Here is a 16165-nt window from a genome sequence, read left to right as displayed (position 1 = left end):
TTTTTTTTTCATTACTCACAATTTATCACATGAATCATTGTAACAAAAATTGTGATTTTTTTTTTTTTTTACTTGATCCTAAAATATTTGTTTCACCAAGCAGGCGGTGGGGGAGCTCTTACAAAAATGAGCTGGGGAGTTCTCAATTTAATATTTAATATAATATATATGCATATATAAGACTATAAATAGCATAAAGAGGCATTTGCCTCACTGCAACTTCCTTTGCCTTCGGTTCCTCCGCTTTCTTTTACTTCTCTTTTTCCCACTTGAAGGTTAAAACCCTCTTACGTATCCATCAAATCCTACATGCATTCAGTATCTGCATGATTCAATGCTTGCATGGGATGAAGCTGAGGAACTTCGAAGACCACCTTATTCCTAGCATGCCAATTTGCCCAACTTACCAATATTGCCCTTAAATCGAACTCATGTTGCTTGCATTCACTTGACACCCGTTGAAATAGCAGCCATTTCTAAAAATTTCCGTTCACAAGGACCTAAACATTCCTAGACAAAGGGCAACTCCAAAGCACATGTATTGTTGACTCGTCAGTCTGCTTGTAAATCCCACCCCTGGGTTCCACATTTGCTCTTCAGTTCCTGCGGTTCAGATAGAAGTGTTCCACATCAACTCGGAGTCGGACCTTCCAGCCTCCCATCACCCTTTACCCAACTTACATATATGCATCAAATACCAAGACTTTGAAAAGCCTTACCTACTCAACTTCTTTTTCTAGTTAGCAAAAAGACCTACACACAACCTTACTCGTCATGATCATGTATTTTACTAAGGGGTTTCTCCTTCTACACACCTTGCTTGTACTCCTTTTTCCTCAGTTTGACACTTTACAAGACACCTTAACCATCAGAAAACCCATCAGAGATGGTGACCTTTTAGTCTCTATCGGAGAAACCTTTGCGCTTGGTTTCTTTAGTCCCGGTGAGTCCACCAACCGGTATGTTGGCATTTGGTTTTACAAAGCTCCGGAACAACCCGTGGTATGGGTTGCAAACAGAGACAATCCTATCACTGATCATTCGGGGGTTCTCTCAATTGATCTTCATAGAAACCTAGTGCTCTATGGCGAGGACAAAAAACAACCCATTTGGTCCACAAATATTGTCACAAAATCAAACAACAAAACTACTCTTGTGCAGCTCAATCAGTTCGGAAATCTAGTCTTGTTTATTAAAGAAACAACTGAGGTACTATGGCAAAGCTTTGACAATCCAACTGATACATTTCTTCCAAGCATGAAACTTGGATTGGATCGAAAGACCGGTCTAAATCGAATACTAACATCCTGGAAGTCCAAAGATGATCCAGGAACTGGGAATTGCGCCCTCATTCTCAATACCAATAGCTCCTCCCCAGAGTTGTTTTTGTATAAAGGTAACATTTTGTGGTGGCGTTCTGGTCATTGGAATGGTATTGGATGGAGTGGAAGTGGAATACCAACATTGTCAAGTAATGATTCGGTCATGAATTTCAATTTATTTAACAACGAGTATGAGACTTCTACAGTTTGGGGCTTACGTTACCCAGGCGCATCATTATTCTCAAGATTGGTGGTGAATGGATCTGGATCAATTCATCGCTTTGTGAGTGCAATTTCAGATCAAGAATGGGACATTCTCGGGACAGTACCATTGGATCGGTGTGACAATTATGGGAAGTGTGGTGCCTTTAGTAAGTGTCAAGTTCAAAGTGGTACTGAATTTGAGTTCACTTGTCTACCTGGGTTCAAACCAAGATCACCAAATGAATGGTCTGCGAGAAATGCGACAAGTGGGTGTGTAAAGAAGCATGGAGGGACATCCATTTGCAAGAGTGTTGTAGAGTTTGTGAAGGTGGAAAATGTGAAGCTTCCGGATAGTTCATTTGCACGAGTCGATGAGAAGCTGAGTTTGAAGGAGTGTGAGCGACAATGCTTGGAGAATTGTTCATGCACAGCGTATGGAGGTATAGGTGTGAAAGAGGAAGTTGGTTGCTTGAGATGGTTTGGTGAATTGATGGACACGAGAGAGTTGGATGGAGGCCAAAATTTGTACGTACGTGTTGATGCATTTGAATTAGGTACTTGACAATTTACTGAGGCAACTTTTTTTAACATACATACACACAACAATTATCACCATTATTCTCATCAAAAAACAAAAAATTATCACTCCTTTTTTTTTTTTAATATGTGATTTCATTATTGATGCATGATAAAAATAATATTAGGAGTATGCCTATGTAAAGGTGATATTATTATAACTAGCTTGTAACTCCATGTGTATGCATGGAAGCACTTAAAATTATACAATAAGATACATAATATAATTCATATATAGATAATTTAAATACTATTAATAGTTATTTTTATATTTTGTTAATTTTTTAAAATATTTTATAAGGATATTATTAAGTATAAAATATAAATTGTCCATTTTTTAAAAAAATTATTGTGAAGCACTTTTTTTTTTTTAAGATTTATTTATTCTAGACTCTTTAGTTTTTGTACTTAATAACTCACTTAGATGAATATTTATGATGTGGTCCATCATTTGATTCTAAAATTAAAAAATAAAACTCTTTGAAAATAAATAATTTATGATATATGGCACAAAATTGGAACTCTAATTTGGAATTCTAATTTGAGTTTCTCTTAGTTTCACCTATTATTATTATTATTATTATTATTATTATTATTATTATTATTATTATATTACAATTTATCATCTTAAATGTAAAAATAATTTTAAAAAATTTTGCACAAATCTTGTTGCATAAATGGGGAAATTTTCTTGTTTCTAGATCATTTCAAGAGGTTCTTTGCCAACAAGATGAGGGTGGAAATTATGGTAGTGGCCCTAGTTGTTACTTCATTACTAATTTTCCTCAGTGCACATTAGTTAATAAAGAGGAAAATGAAAGGTATGTACATTGGTTAATAAATCAACATGTGTGTATTATAAAGTGATATTGCATTTATTATAAACTAGCTTGTAACTCCATGCATATGCATATATATACTTAAAAGATACACATTAAGATACATAAAATAATAATCTTACATATATAATTTATGTGGGGGGTAAAAATGCTTAAAGACACGTTTGGGCCTTGGGCCTAGTTAGTTGGTATAAGTCTGTTCAATCAGAGTCTTTTGGGTCCACAAGTTAGTCTGCACTATAATGGTCCGAGGAGTAGTTCGAGGTGGAGTATCTCCTCGGACAGGCCCAGTAAAGGCCATGGGACTTGCTAAAGGGCTTAGAGGCTGAATTTTGGAAGGTCTGTTGGGTAAAAGTGTGATCCAAGCACCCGTTAGAAGCAGGAATGTGGGAGAAATATCTGAGAAAAAAGCTACTACCACCGCATTAAATGCCCTGCATCTACCTCTCTCGCCGCATTAATAGAGAAATAACTTATGAACAGTAGAATTCAGCCTTCCAGCTATTACTTGAAGACTTTAAGAAGGTGGTGGATGGGACAAATATCTAGGAGGAAGATCTGTATTACACGTAGATGAAACAGGGAAGAAGAAGAAGGATATAAGAAGACGAGAGAGTAAAGAAGAGGGGGATCTCGCTTTTTTGGACATTAAAAATTGTAATCTTTGCTTAGAGAAAGAAGGCTATACAAATTGTCCTCGACTTACGTCCGATGAGGACTTTTTGTCACATTCATCTATTACTTGCATAGACTGCGGCATTTTAGTTTGTTTATCAACTTTCCAATATCCCTAACCTAGGTTTCAAACCCATACTCTACAAATTTCATTGTATAAGGCTATTTGGGCCTGAGCCTATCACTCGTTTTGGGTCCGGGTACAAATTGTGCATTTACAATTGGCACTGTCTGTGGAAAATCGAGTGTTAAAGGAATTGGAACATGATGGCCGGCTTAGGTTCCCGTCAACCAGAGTCTCAGGGGTCCCAGCGCGAAGATCATTTTGAGCGTCTCGAGTGTCGGAGGGATCGAGAGGGAAGTGTGCATACACCACACCCTGATGCAAGCCACTTGCATGGTGGGAGCAGGGTCATTCATGAGGATGATGCTGAGGCCATACAGAGGGAGATTGATCACCTCAAGAAAAAGTTATGCCGTGTCAGACAAAGGCGGGCTTCACCTCCATCTAATCCTTCCTCTAAGGGGTCACGGGGAAGCAATTATAGTCCAAGGTCCAGGAGCCCCTCTAGCGAAACCTCCTTTTACGAGAAGGATGAGCTTCCAAGTCGTAAGCATAAGAAGTTTGCCTCCAGGGGCTTGGGGAACGATGCTATGAGTCGAGCATTGCACCAACTCTCCAAGTCCCCCTTCTCATACAAGATCGAGAAGGGAAGGCTACTACGGTGGTTCACTCAACCCACCTTCACCATCTATAATGGCAGGACAGACCCAGTCGAACATGTGAGCCATTTTAATCAGAGGATGGCAGTACATTCTCAAAATGAAGCCTTGATGTGCAAAGTCTTTCCCTCTAGCCTGGGACCTATTGCTATAAGATGGTTTAACGGACTAAAGCCGGGGTTTGTCGATTCTTTCAGGGAACTCACCAGGGCATTCGCATCTCGATTCATTACATGCAGCAGAGTCCCTCGGCCTTTGGACTCATTGTTATCTATGGCCATGAGGGAGGGTGAGACTTTAAAAGCATATTCCGACAGGTATTGGGAATGTTTAATGAAATCGATGGAGATTTTGATGAAGTGGCGATTAACACTTTCAAAGTAGGCCTTCCAACTGATCATGATTTAAGGAAATCTCTGACCAAAAAACCCATGCGAAGTGTACATCGCCTTATGGATCACATCGACGAGTACAAAAAGGTTGAGGAAGATCAACAACAAGGTAAGGGTAAGGCAAAGGTTATCCCGCAGGAGAGAATGGATTTCAGGTCGGACAGGTACCATAACAATAAGCCGAAGAGAGATTTCTCAAGGTAATCTGGTTTAGCCAACCCTCAAGTAGTTAATACTGTATTCCGAGAACCAGTGCACTAATTGCTGGAGAAAGTCCGTAAGGAACCCTACTTCAAGTGGCCCAGTAAGATGGCAGGGGACCCTATGAAACGGAATCAGAACCTCTTTTGCCAGTATCATCAGGATGTGGGTCATACTACCGAAAATTGCCGAACCCTTTGGAACCATTTAGAGCAGCTTGTTAGCAAGGGAAAATTGAAGCAGCACCTATATCAACCCAACGGACAAGGAAATCGTTCGGGTTCAAATAATCAGAAGAACAACTCATCTAGGCCAGCCTTGGGAACGATTAATGTCATCTTCGCTGCACCGGGCAGGACCAGTTCCTGTCCCATAAGGGTGATGGCGGTGTCACATTCCAAAGCCGAGGAGTCTGGCTCGAGGTCGAAGAGGATCAAAGGCAGTACGCCTATTTTGGGATTCTCCGATGAAGATAAAGTTGGGACTATTCAACCACACGATGATGCACTGGTGGTCACATTGAGGATAGGGAATTATGACGTCAAGAGGGTGATGGTCGATCAAGGTAGCGGTGCGGAAATTATGTACCCTGACTTATTCAAGGGGCTTAAGTTAGGGCTGGAGGATCTCATTCCTTATGATTTGTCATTGATAAGCTTTGAAGGGAAGGCTGTCATGCCAAAGGGGCAGATTTGATTGCCCGTACAGTCGGGCTCGGAGACGGTTGATGTAGATTTCATTGTGGTTGACGCATATTCTCCATACACGGCCATCGTCGCCAGGCCTTGGATGTATGCTTTGGGTGCTATCTCCTCGACTTTACATGTTAAAGTGAAGTTTCCCTCGGGTGGATTGATTAAATAAATTCTTGGTAGCCAATCAGTAGCAAGGCAATGCATATCGGCCGCAGTACTGCATCAAGCCGAGTCAGAATCCTCGGCCTCAGCTGTGGCAGACTTATAGCAATTAACAACTCTAAATGTGCCTGGTGCAGTGACAGCAGAGGAGGCCACGTGTGAAGATTTGGAAAGCTTTCTCATAAATAATGAACCCGAAAGGTTCTTTCAAGTTGGGATACGGTTGCCACAACAAGAGAAGATATAATTGGTGATGTTTTTGAAAAACAATACTGATATTTTTGCCTAGGATCTCTATGAGGCTCCGGGGGTTGACCCAAGTTTCATCTGCCGTCATTTGAACGTCAATCTTGCCGTTGTTCTCAAGAGGCAACCACCTCGGCGTTCTTCGAAAGAGCATTTTGAGGCCGTCAAGGAAGAGGTGCTCAAGCTCAAAAGGGCTGGGGCTATTAAAGAAGTTTTCTACCCAAAATGGTTGGCGCACACGGTCATAGTAAAAAAGAAGAGCGGAAAGTGGAGAGGATGTGTGGACTTCACAGACCTAAATAAAGCCTGCCTAAAAGACTCGTTTCCAATATCTCACATCAATCAGCTAATGGATGCTACAGTCGGGCATCCTCGGATGAGTTTCTTAGATGCCTTCCAGAGTTATCACCAAATACCATTGGCGTTTTGTAACCAGGAGAAGACTGCCTTCACTACCCCTACGGGGAATTATCACTATAAAGTGATGTCATTCGGTTTGAAAAATGCAGGAGCTACTTTCCAAAGGATGATGACCAGGATGTTCGAATCGCAGCTTGGGAAGACCATTGAGGTATATGTGGATGATATGGTAGTGAAGAGTAAGACAATACCTATGCATGTGAAAGATTTGGATGACACCTTTCAAACACTTAGGAAGTACAAGCTGTGCCTTAACACCTCAAAGTGTTCTTTTAGGGTGGGCTCCGAAAAATTCTTAGGCTACATGGTGACTCATAGAGGAATAGACGTAAATCCGGCACAAGTCAAAGCCATTCAGGGCTTGCAACCACCTCGGAATCCAAAGGAAGTTCAGAAATTAACCGGGATGACTGCTGCTTTCAGCAGATTTATCTCTCGGTCCGATGATAGGTGTAAACCTTTTTTACAACTGATAAATAAATGGAAAGGATTCCAATGGTCCGAGGAGTGCGCTCTAGCTTTTCAGCAACTTAAGAAATATCTTTGTCGGCCACCCATCATGTCTCGGCCAGAGGTCGATGAAATCCTGTTTGCATACCTAGCTGTAGCTATCCATGCAGTCAGCCTGGTTCTGATAAGGGACGACAGTGGGATACAAAGACCAGTTTATTATGTCAGCAAATCTTATATATATATATATATATATATAGAACTACGTTTTCAGATTTATAGCCACAAATAATAATATTTCTTGTCTTTTTTTCCCTAGCTCAATATGCTAAGAAAAATGGCCTTCTTTGGAACAAAGGGATAGAGGCAATTATTGGCGTTTCTATTGCAGTACTGTTGCTTATTGCGGTGTTCATTGTTTATTGGTTGATAATGAGAAAAAAAAAAGGTATGCAATCTTGTCCACCCATTTGTTTGGCCACCTCTTTTTTTTGGAAAATTATTGTGTACCATAAATGCGTATTCTTTCCTCCTACATGAATGGTGGATCTCATTAATTAAATTTATAATGAGACCCTCCATTTATGTGAGAGGAAAAATTATACATTTATGATACTCCGAGAGTAACTAATAATTTTTCCCATTTCACATATTTCATTACTAGTGAACAAATGTCAATTCACATTTTTGTTAATTTCTAAGGTTAGTGAGTGCAGTTCGTTTTGTCCTTCTCACTTAAAACAAATTTTTTAAGGTTAGTTAACAAATGTTGACAAGGTAGAAGTATTGTCGGGCATCAAGTGGTTAATGAAATGAAAAAGGGATTAGTTTTGTAATTGATAAGTATGACAATGAGACAGGACATAGTCAGATCATGAGTACTCTGTTTCTATTTCAGGATAGGAAAACTTAAACAGAGTGAGAGCAAGATAGGTTGGGGCATGGTGCATGGTGCATGGTGGAGATATTTTGTTATCCTTAATTAGGTGACTATCATTATTTATTGAGGGGGTGATGGTGAGCGTGTTGGGTAAGAAAAATAAAAATAATAGTTTGCTTAGAACATGGTAAAAAAATATGTATTTAAAAAATATATAAAAAATAAAGACATGTATATTAAAAAAAAAAATTCTTAAAATTATATATACACTTGGAGCGAGATAATTATTCTGTTTATTGATCAGACCAAATCCAAAATCACTATTTATTGACCTCTAGACTCTTTTTACATGAAAGCCCCCAGATAGCCCATAACTTACGGCCCAACTCAAAAGTTGAAGATTCACTGGGTTGATAGACAGCCTGGCCCGTTGTTAATAAACAGATAATAGAAAAAATATATATATGGTATTGGGAATTGGGGAATAGTTTGATTTTAAAAATTTTGGGAGTGTTTAGTAGAGGAATTTTAGTAAGTTTGTTTAAATGTTTTTGATATACATGTAAGTGAAAAAGTGTGTAAAAAGTGTATTAATGTGTTTAAAATGTGTAGTTTTGTGTTTGAGCAAGGCTGCAAACAGGCCCTTTAAACCCAAATAGTCACAGCTCTCTCACTTATTCCCATTTACTGCTTAACGAGTTAACATCATGTCATTCAACACTTTCTTGATTCTTTAGCATGTTATATATATATATATATATATATATATATATATATAAAAGATCATAATACATTGTACAAATTTTCTAAAATATTTTGTTTTGACTGAAAAAGGTAAATTTTCTAATATATTTTAAATGATAAGAGACATTTTATAATCTTCGTAATAAATTACAAAAGATATCGTCTTATCTTTAATTAAGATATAATTTAACCTCTTAAAATATTATTTTAATGAAAATTGTTGAATTTTTTACATGTACTCTATTTAATTTTTGTAATAATAAAACTATAAAATAATTATTATTATATCAAAAACTTTAAGACTCTTCCTTTTTATAGTTATTGAATGAATCTAAAAACCATGATGTAGGATAAACACTGAAAATTATAAACTTGATTTCTTCCTTTTCTTTTCTTTTCAATATGAATTTATCAAATGGGACTTTTGTTAAAGAAATCGTAATTGGATAAATATTATAACTATGCATTATCTGTTACCGTGTTTGACAACAGAGAAGAGGCAAAGCATGTACAATTATAGCGTTACCATGACTTCACCATACAATGAAGAATCTCCAAGTAGAAGGGAGCTGGATGGGAATACAAGAAACTCTGATTTACAACTTTTCGAGCTAAGTACCATTGTTGCTGCCACAGACAACTTCTCTATAGCTAATAAGCTTGGAGAAGGTGGTTTTGGGCCAGTTTATAAGGTAGTCACCTCAAAAGAGTCCTAAAACTTGCATTACTTCAGTTCATGTGTGTTAAATGCATCAACAATTCCATCCTGAATGTTCAAAAGTTTCAACATAGCAAGACTGTTGTAGGTGGAATGGGGCTATTCTCATTACATAGATAATTTACTATTGAATTTCTTTCAACGAATATGCAATATAAATAAATGAAATTTGGAATTTAATTTCAGGGTTTGCTACATAATGGAATGGAGATAGCAGTTAAAAGATTATCAAAATCCTCATGACAAGGAATAGAACAATTCAAAAATGAAGTTGCACTAATTGCTAAACTCCAACATAGAAACCTTGTCAGAATTTTAGGTTGTTGCATTAAAGGAGAAGAGAAGATGTTAATCTATGAGTACTTGCCAAACAAAAGCTTGGACTCTTTTATTTTTGGTATGCCTTCCTTTTCATTTCACATGAATTCCTAGAATGTAAAATAAAACTTAAACACACTTTTCATCTAAATTTATGTTCTTGTCTCTTCATTCAGATGAAACAAAAAGGTCATTGTTAAACTGGGGGAAACGATGTGAGATTGTTTGTGGGATTGCTCGAGGGATCTTATATCTTCATCAAGACTCAAGATTAAGAATTATCCATAGAGATTTAAAGGCCAGCAATGTTCTCCTTGACACTATGTTAAATCCAAAAATTTCAGATTTTGGTATGGCTAAAATCTTGGGAGGGGATCAAATTGAAGCAAATACAAATTGCGTTGTTGGAACATAGTAAGTTGACCACAAAATGAATATATACTAATAATTTCTACCTTATTACATGACTTTAGTTGTTATCTATTTTTTGAATTAAAAGGGGTTTCTCTTCTTTGTTGTCATCTATTTAATATCCAATCCATATTCCCCCACTTTCTTCTTTAGTTTCTATTTTCTTGACTCATTTTCTCCTCGTATAATAAAATTACTTCCTACTTCCTACTTCTATTCGTATAACTTCTTTTATCTCCTATGCTTATAGTACTACTACTGCATTGAGTACATTCTCAACTATTTTTAAATCTTTTTAAAAACTGAATGCCTCTGCTATCAATGTTGTAGTGATATTACAAATATTTAAAAAAATAATGATATTACAAATACTCCCAATTTCACATCATGCTGAAGTAACATATAACACACATCCCATATGCCTTTGCTATCAATGTTGTAATCATGCATTATAAACACCAGCCATGTGATGCATAGAATTTTTCACCTTGTATGTCAAAACAGTGCAACCTGAAAGCCATAAAAAAGAATGAAAGAAGAAGAAGAAGAAGAAGAAGAATAAAAGGTGAAGCTATATAATTCTTTTTCATCTTGTGTTACTCCAGAGGTTGTTTGATACGTTGGTGAAAAATGATAGAGCTATCTTTGATCATTTTTGTTGAATAATGTGATGGCATAACATTTATTGTTCACTTTGCTGCAAACAGTGGTTATATGTCACCGGAATATGCAATGCAAGGGTTATTTTCAATAAAATCAGATGTATTTAGCTTCGGGGTGTTGCTACTAGAGATCATTACCGGCAAAAAGAACAATACTTATTATCATGATGAATCTTCCTCAAATTTGATTGGACATGTAAGTATATGTGTGAACAAAGACTTGAATTATTAGCTTTGTTTTATTTAGCCTAATACGATGAATATGTTGTTGGTAGGTTTGGGACCTATGGAAAGAAGACAAAGCTATGGAACTAATTGATTCATCACTTGGTGAGACATACCCTACTAATGAAGTTTCAAGATATATTCAAATTGGGCTTTTGTGTGTGCAAGAACATGCAGTAGATCGGCCAACCATGTCGACAGTTGTTTTTATGTTGGGTAATGACACTCCTCTTCCGTCTCCAAAACAACCTGCATATATTTTTAAGAACGCCTACAGTAGTAAAGATAGATCAATTAGTGAAGGAGCTCATTCTGTAAATGACTTAACAATTACAAGAATAGATGGTCGCTAAGGCCCCAGGTTGGTTGGTTGTAGCAATGTAATTTTCAGTTGCAACATAAGACTTAGAAGGAAATGGGGATATGCTTTAATGAATTTTTATTGAGTTATTATTATGGTGATCCATTGTCACTTCTCTTATTTGTGATAGTGGTGGAGGCTTAAAGTAAATTGATCTCCAAGGTGAAAGATGAGCAATATATAAATGGGTTTACAATGCAGGTAGAATAATGACTCGATGATGATCTCACATCTTTTATTGCCATATGGTATTTTGATTTTATGTGGGAATGTCCTAGGGAAACTTAACCAATTAAAAAGTATTTTGTTGTGTTTTGAATCCTTATCTAGACTTAAAATTAAGTCTGAGTGGTTTCTGCTGGAGAGATCCTAAAGATTGAAACTTCTTATGACATTCTTAAGTGCAAGATATCTAACTTGGTTATGAAATATTTAAGACCGCCATTGGGTGCTAAATATAAGTTCAAAGTGCCGTGAAGATCCGAGTTTTAGAGAGGTTGGAAAGGAGATTAACTGGTTGGAAGAAACTTTATTTATCAAACTAAGGAAGAATCAATTTGATCAAGAGTACTCTTTAGCTTAACAACATATTTCCTCTCCCTGCTTCATAGCATGTCATATTTCCTAGAAAAATTACGAAGGAATTTTCTCTGGGGCGATTTAGATTATGCTTTTAAATTTCATTTGGTAAATCGAAAGATAATGTGTGAATCAATACAACTTGGCTGATTGAGAATTAGAAGCTTAGCACATTTCAATCAGGCTTTATTTGGAAAATGACTTTGGCATTATGCAACTGGAAATAAAGCTCTATGGCACACAATGATAGCTTCAAAATATGGAACTGGATGGGGTGGGTGGATCTCAAGGGTGCCATTGAAAAATTATTAGAAATGTGTGGAAACTTTTTCAAAGTTTCTTACTTTTGAAGTTGGTAATGGGATTGTAATATGTTTTGGCATTATCCATGGTGTGGGGATGTGATACTTAAGAATGCATTTTTGAACCTTTTTCATACTGCCCGAGCTGGAGGCTATATACTTTTATTAATTAAAGAAAGTATAGGCTAATACATTGGGAGCGTACAATGGGTATATCAACTCAAAGTCTTAAGAGCACAATGATCAGACGTTTATCAATAAAATAAAATAAGAGTAAAATGATCAAACAAACCTAAGAGATTGGAAAAGGAAAAGATCCTAAAGCTAGCATCCACTCATACAAAGATTTAAAAAACAACTGTTTCAATTCCGAAATAGTCCTTTCTATATTCCTATGTCATCCAACAAGCCAACAGCTTTAGGACATCTATACCCAAAACAAGATGAAGACTAAGGTCCAAACTCTCAAGCCAACCTGAACATCAGTAAAAAGATCCAACAGCACTGACTGGAGGAATAAACATCACTGGCCGTGGTGGACTGAAGCTTCACTCTAGATGTAATACATAGTATTATCCCACAAAACTCCAAGTTGATTACTATTTTGGAAGCCTCTAATGTTATGTTAGCTAAAAATAGATAAACGCCTAATATTATGATGTGTATGTTACTTCTTTGTCTAGTACCCAATTTTTTAAAAACTTTTTTTACCTGAGATAAAAATTCTTCTCTAGTTCATGAGAAGAATACTCACTTTACTTAAGATTATAAGTTTGGAGTTTGTTTAACCAACCCCATAGTGCCTAAAACACAAAGATTAAATTGATAAATAAAAAAAATTAAAAAAAAAGAAGGAATTAAAGAACACAATAGTTTTTAGGAATCACAACTTAAGAACAAAGTTTAATTGAAAAAAAAAAAAGTTTTGAGAAATCAAATTAGAACATTAGTTTCTGCCTTAGAACTAACTAAATAAAGGTTTTTTGATGATTGAAAAACATGCTCAGTTTTGTGTGGATGTTTAGAAGAGATGAACTAGGGTTTAAAAAAAACTCTCTCTAGCTACCCTTTTGATTTGAGACATAAAGTCAGTATTTATAAGCTAAAAATAGGAATTTAGTGGCTTTTTAGAGGTCTTTGGTCATTCCTAAGGGCTTAGGGGCTGGGGATCCAAATTTATTAACAAGTACAAAATTAGGTATTTACAGTTGTATTTTCTTTATTAGTTATATGTATATAGCTTGACTTTATTTTTTGAAAACTGTATGAAATATTTTATTTAATAAAGCATCAAATTCATCTTAACCACTATCTTTAAGACATCCATTAACAAAATCCACTAATATTTTTATACATGTTTCAAAAAATAAAGTAAAAAACTTAATATGTAAACAAATATTTAAAAAAAAAATACTAACATAATGAATTTGTATGTATAAACCAATAAATCATTAACAAGTATAATTTCTTCTTCAAAAAATACATATTAAATTCATAATTGAGTATTTATTAATCTTTAACATGTATCTTTAGAGCACTTGTTGCATACCCTTCTAAACCTTATATCCGGTAGAATTTTCTAACAATAACAAACAAGATGCTATCATAAAAATTTTTTGGATAAAGTTTACCTTCAAACTAATTTAGAGAAAAATCCGTCAAACTCCCACTAAAAATTAACATGATTATATATTTTGAAAATATAATTATCAGATTGCACATTCTTTATATTTTTCATGGTTTTGAAAACAAGTATGGTCAATGAACCTTTTTTGCACCTAGTTCTCAGTTTTTACCACTTGTTGACCAATTTTGGCCAGTTTTTGACCGGTTTTAAGAGTTTTTACTAGATTGGATTGGTACCTAGATCCCAGTTCAATCGGCCGATTCAGTCTAGTTTTTAAAACTATAATATTCTTTACATGCATGTCAAATTTTGTTCAAATAAGGTGTTAATTATTATACGATCTATAAACATATTTTATATATATAATTTAAGTCTACAAAAAACTTTCCTCAAAAGAAAATACTACAAAAACTTGAAATTTAAACATTTAATTGATAATTTAGTTGTTGATCTTTGATCTTCTTAAAATTTTGTAAGTATAGAGGATATAATAAAAATAATAATCTAGTTGTTAATTTGTCAAAATTTATATTTAATAAATAAAAATAAAGAGAGTTTGAAAGATTTTCTCCAAATTATTTAGAAAGAAACTTTGTGTAATACTCGGATTTCAGAACTTTTGAACACAGTTTTCCTAGCTCCCAGCTGAGTTTAGATCCGAACGCTATTATGTGCCTCACACTCCACGTAACCATTGATCAACGAAACGTTTTTCTTTTCTAAGAAACTAATCGATAGAAATAATTTGGAGGTGTTTGGTACATGTTTTTAAACAACAATTTTAAGTTTTTAAACAACATTACGCGTATTTTTACACACTTTTTTACCCACACGTATTTCTAAAAAAATATTTTAAACCTGAAAATTATTGTTTAAATGCACATACCAAACTATATATGGTCTTTATATTACAAATTTTTCCATAGTACTAGCAAGAAAATAAAAGGTGAACTATAAGTTCACTTGGTATATTGTTTCTTAATATAATGAACATACTAACTATGGTTGCTAAGATTAAGTTTGAAAATAATCTATTAATTCTAAATACAATTCTATTGTGCACCATTGGTGTAATAGTCACTCTACAAGTACAAGCTCTTGTAGGGTGGAGATGCAATGGCTGAATTTCATGTCTCTAAGAGGGAGCTTTACAAACATATACACTTATATTAGGCTAAAGTAGAATTTTTATCTTAGATATAAAAAAATAAAAAAATAAAAAAATAAAAACAACAACAACAACAACAAACATATTAATTCTTTTTGTTAAGTAAACTTTAATTATTATTGCTTAGATTATTTTTATTTATTAAGTTATGGCTACTCTTTACAATTCTTTTATTTAACAATTCACCTCAACTTTGACAACTATTAGTCTTTGTAATTGTATTTAGAAAATTTTTATTGGTGAGTTCTAGTTAACTCAACTAGTAAAGCTTCTAATGGTTGAATAAGAGATCAAAGGTTCAATTCTCTCGCCTATAGAAAAAACCAATTGTTGTTTGAGTCTGATAATAAAGAGCTATTATTAGGAGTGAATGCTATAGGTTGTGAAAGCTCAATAGTAAAACTACTAAAGCTTGTTTTGACCTCTAATTTTAAAAAATACGACCTAATTGCTTTAATTTGCTCAATTATGTGCGGAAACAAGAGTAAACAAAATTCAATTAACCGGGATTACTACCTAGTGCATGGAGATATATAATTAATAATGAGAAGTAAAAGCACAAAAAATAAGAGAAGAGAGATGCAAACACAGATAACACGATGATGTGTTATTGAAGAGGAAAACTGAAGTGCTTGGCAAAAAATCCTCTTCGCGGCTCTTTAAGCCAAAATGATCCACTGGTGAATAAAATTGGAGTACAAAGATATCAAAAAGATAATCCAAGCCTAATCTACCCAAAGAACTTGAACCCTCCAAGTTCCAACTCCCAACGGACTTCACCAAGTCATGTCTTCACTAATTCTCCACATTCCGCAGATAGCTCCAATTGCATCCATTGTAGAATGACTTTATTTAATGTTTCCCATAAGCACCAAAACAACTCACAACATTCAGATTGAGTGAGGTATGTGTTTTAGTTAAAAACCTTTCAAAGGGTATGGAATTATAGTAGGAGTAGAGGAAACTAGGCCTCATTTGGGAGGAGAAAATAGAATGGAATGGAAAGGAATGAAAAGAATAATTTTAGAATATTCTTCCCTTCCCTTGTTTGGGAGTTTTAATGGAGGGAATGGAAAGTCTATTCCCTTGTTTAGGAGTTTAAGTAGGAGGGAATGGAATTGGTAAGAGGGAACACTCATTCCTCTCTATTTCCTTAAAATCTCAAATGTAGAAGACTATGGGTGTGCAATCTCTAACTCTCAAATGGATTTATAGGATTTTCTCTATGAAATTATCCTTAAAATTTCGTGGGTAATGTGGGCTTT

At 35.2% G+C, this 16165-nt stretch overlaps 1 pseudogene; it reads left to right on the top strand.

Annotated features, from left to right (window-relative positions):
- The first annotated feature begins 780 nt into the window (after positions 1 to 780).
- Positions 781 to 11279, top strand: LOC142635759 (G-type lectin S-receptor-like serine/threonine-protein kinase RKS1; annotated as a pseudogene).
- The last annotated feature ends 4886 nt before the right edge of the window (positions 11280 to 16165 follow it).

Source organism: Castanea sativa, chromosome 5 (genome assembly GCF_040712315.1).
Source record: "Castanea sativa cultivar Marrone di Chiusa Pesio chromosome 5, ASM4071231v1".
Lineage (NCBI taxonomy): Eukaryota > Viridiplantae > Streptophyta > Magnoliopsida > Fagales > Fagaceae > Castanea > Castanea sativa.
This window is presented reverse-complemented; position numbering and strand designations above follow the sequence as displayed.